The 4,459-nt window shown below is 37.9% G+C and overlaps 1 pseudogene; it reads left to right on the forward strand.

Annotated features, from left to right (window-relative positions):
* The first annotated feature begins 443 nt into the window (after positions 1-443).
* On the forward strand, positions 444-4,235 carry LOC112163867 (annotated as a pseudogene).
* The last annotated feature ends 224 nt before the right edge of the window (positions 4,236-4,459 follow it).

Genomic DNA, 4,459 nt, shown 5'->3' on the forward strand with positions numbered 1-4,459 from the left:
ATGTGATTATAGCCAAGATTCAAATAAACCAAACAAAGAATCAGATTTGATTCACAGTCTACCAAATTAAGCTAGTGGTTAAGGTTTGGTCTTCCCATTCTTGTCAGTCTAAAGATTCCACCTCCTTATTGCAGTCATTTAATGGCCGGATAAGTTGTTCTTTCAATTCGCAGTGCACATCAATTTTCAGAATTTAATTTTAAGGTACAGAAACACCTAGCTGCAGTGATCGTCACTGTCAGTTAGAACTGCTTTAAATCACCATTATTACCCTGTTCCAACTTCCAACTTAAAAGCCTATGACTTTCTACCTGCAGTATAATTAAGGTTTTGTCGTGATCTCCAACCCCTAATTTTCGTACTAATAACAGTAACCTTGAAGGATCACTAGAGCATAACATGAAGCTCCAAAGTAGAAATTCCTAAATCTTTTCATGTTTTCCAAAATTTAATTTCTAATGGAAATCTTTCCAATGCTTTTTGTTTTCTCAGCAATTATCTTCTCCCTTCTAAGTACCAACACTACCAGTATCCAAGACATCATTACCATTAATCCAAGAGTATCAATCAAAGATGGAGGGAGTACCCTAGTTTCAGCTGGAGGAAGCTTCGAATTGGGATTCTTTAGCCCAGGTAATTCGAAGAGTCGATACGTGGGAATATGGTACAATAACATATCTCCTCAGAAAGTTGTATGGGTGTGCAACAAAGAAACTCCCCTTACTGATCACTCGGGAGCTTTGAATCTCACTAGCCAAGGAGTTCTCGTTCTGTTCAATGGCAAAAATAGTATTATCTGGTCATCATCCAACGAGACTTCAAGCAACATAAGCAACCCAGTTGCTCAACTCTTGGAGTCGGGCAATTTCGTGGTGAAAGATGGATCAGAGGAGGACTCAAAAGTTCTGTGGCAGAGCTTTGACTATCCAAGTGACACCTTACTACCAGGAATGAAGATCGGATGGGACTTAAAAACCGGCCTAAACAGGTTTCTGTCATCTTGGAAAGAACCAGAAGATCCTGCTCCAGGACAATTTTCATTCTCTTTAGATCGTAGTGGGTATCCCCAACTATTTGTTAGGAATGGTTCCATGGCACATTACAGGTTGGGGTCATGGAATGGCCTTGGCTTCACAGGAACTCGTCAACTTAGCACTCTGAACCAGTGGTTCAGACTTGACTTTGTGTCAAATGAGAATGAAGTATACTACAAATATGAGCTCCGGATCACTTCAGTTGAAACAAGATTAGTGCTCAACAGGTCAGGCGATTTGCAACGCTTCATGTGGAGTGGCACAACAAATATCAATCACGTCTATTACTCAGCTCCGGAAAATAAGTGTGACGCTTATAATGTGTGCGGTGCATTTTCTCTCTGCAGTGCTGATTCTCCTCGATTATGTGCATGCTTAAAAGGTTTCGGACCAAATTCTTCAACGTCCACCAGGTGTCTTCGTAGAACTCCATTGAGTTGCAATGATTACCAAGATGGCTTCAAGAAGTTCACAAGGGTGAAATTGCCGGACACATCTTCGTCCTGGTTTGACTTGACAATGACCCTTGAGGACTGTGAGAAAACTTGTTTGAAGAACTGCACTTGCACTGCTTATGCAAATTTGGATGTAAGGGAAGGAAGAAGTGGCTGTTTGCTCTGGTTTGATGAACTCAATGACATAAACGAATTTGATACTGGTGGGCAAGAACTCTTTGTAAAGATGGCTACCTCAGAATTAGGTAACTTTCTTCTCAAGTTTTGTTCGTTTTTTGAGCTATGCATACACCAAGATCCACATTTACATCTTGTCTCAACTTTTTCCCACATCATTACACATAAAGATGATGTAGTGTAAAACAAAGCAAAATACAAAAGAACAGAAATTTAATCTGGACTTGATTATACTCTAAAGTTATATGCTCAAAATCATGAAACTGGTTCACACCATATCTACTTCTCTTTCAGGTGACATAAAGACAAACAAGAGATCTAGCATGAAGAAGCGGGTGCCTATCATAGTCAGCTTTGGGTTATTAGTCATGGGAGTGCTTATACTAGGATTGGTTTTCTACATACGAAAGAAGAAATTAACAGGTAGAAATGATCTCTGTGTTTGTTGATATAACTAGATTTATATTGTACTGTCAACTGAAAAATATTGAAAGGTGAGAATTTATTTTCTTCTTCAGTGGAAAACAATCATGAAGCTATTGGTATTGAGTACTAATTCTTCACTGTTCTACTGCCTCAGTATATATGAAGAACATCCATGGAAACACTGAAGGTGGTAATGAAGATATAGAGTTGCTAAAATTTGATTTGGGCACCATATCTAAAGCAACGGATAACTTCTCAGACAATTATAAGCTGGGAGAAGGTGGCTTCGGACCAGTATACAAGGTAGTAACTAACAAAACATATATATTATGACTAACATTTTCCAAGATAAACCCAACGCATGTGAAATGATCCAACTGTGCATTGCAGCACAGTGCCTGGCCAATTTGACAGCTTTGGGGTTCGAACCTAGGTTGGGGAGCACACCCAACTAGGCAAGAACCACTAGGTCACTTGCAGTGGTTATGACTAGCATCTTTTATTTCCTCTGAAAATATATATATACTTCAACTTATTTAAACGATGGTTCTAGGGCACGTTGAAAGAAGGGGAAGACATAGCAGTGAAAAGGCTTTCAAAATGTTCTGGACAAGGAATAAAAGAATTCATGAATGAAGTAATGTTGATTGCTAAACTCCAGCACAGAAATCTTGTAAAGCTTCTTGGTTGCTGCGTTGAAGGAGATGAAAAATGTTAATTTATGAATACATGCCCAATAGAAGCTTGGACTACTTCATATTTGGTTGACCTTCTATTAACCCATACAAATCTCAGTCTTATCATACTCTATATATATTAAAATTTTGTCTAGAATTTATTGTAGATTGGACTAACTTCTGTAAGTAACTTGGTAGGTGATACAAGAAGTAAATTGCTTGGTTGGGATCAACGCATCAACATTATTGGTGGAATAGCTCGAGGCCTTCTCTATCTTCATCAAGATTCTAGACTGAGGATCATCCATAGAGATCTTAAAACTGGTAATGTTTTACTAGATAAAGATATGAACCCAAAAATATCTGATTTTGGGACGGCTAGAGCATTCGTAGGAGATCAAACTGCGGAAAATACTAAGACCGTGGTTGGGACATAGTACGTAACTCTCAACTTGTATTCTAGTCTATCTTAATTTGTTAGTCGATACATATCTTAGCAATTCCATCTTGCAGTGGTTATATGTCTCCTGAGTATGTGGTTGATGGACTCTTCTCAATCAAATCTGATGTCTATAGTTTCGGTGTCATGGTATTGGAGATAGTGAGTGGGAAGAAGAACAGGGGATTCATTCATCCAGACCACCAACTTAACCTTATAGGACATGTAAGCTGAAAGAATAACTTGTCCTAATTTATTCAACAACCAAGACTATTCTGTAATTATGTGAAGTTGAAGATGGCTTTACAGATATTGTTCTCTTTCAAAAGACATAAGAGATTCAGAATGGCTAATTCATACACAAATAATTTCATTATAATTTCAGGTATGGACTCTATGGACTGAAGGAAGATCACTGGAAGTAATGGATAAGAAGTTGGATGGCTCCTATGCTCTAACAGAAGTGTCACGATGCATTCACATAGCTCTGTTGTGTGTGCAACAACAACCAGAAGATAGACCAAACATGGCATCTGTGGTCCTAATGTTGGGCGGTGAGGGATCATTGCCTGTGCCAAAGCAACCTGGTTTCTTCACTGAAAGGAATCCGTTTGAAGCAGAGAACTCTTCATCAAGCCAATTGGAATCATATTCAGTAAATGACATGAGTATAACAGAGTTAGAGGCACGATAAATTATTATTTCCTCGAAGCAGTGGTGGAATACAGTTGATGGAAAACCATGGTTCGCTTTTCTAAAACTCAGTGTGTTAACTGTTAACCATCTAATACTCTGTATATCTACTTGAACTGTGTGAGAATACTATTTACTGCTGATCTTTTATAAGTTTCATTCACAAGTAATTGATCGAAATATAACAAAGATTCAATATCAAACTGAGACATTAAATATTGGTTCTGACTTCTGAGTAAAATGTAAGAACTGAAAGCACAGACTTACTTGGGTTGTATGTTTTCTGAAAGTTGAAAACTTTGCTACGTTAAGTGAAGATTAGCTACATGTTGAAGGAAATCAGCTTTGTGTGCCTAATCAAACTAGGAGTAGTTCCATGATTGTAATAGGAGAGAATGTTCTGGAATTCCAAGTCCTATTCGGGATAGTTTTCCTTGTAGCATTAGAACATGTACTTTGTAATCCCTATATATAGGGCTCCTATTCTCAATTATGAAAGACACAATTCTCTCATCAATCTCTCTCAAACTCACTTATTCTTAAACACGTTATCAACAC

The sequence above is a fragment of the Rosa chinensis genome, chromosome 5 (genome assembly GCF_002994745.2).
Source record: "Rosa chinensis cultivar Old Blush chromosome 5, RchiOBHm-V2, whole genome shotgun sequence".
NCBI classification, from domain to species: domain Eukaryota; kingdom Viridiplantae; phylum Streptophyta; class Magnoliopsida; order Rosales; family Rosaceae; genus Rosa; species Rosa chinensis.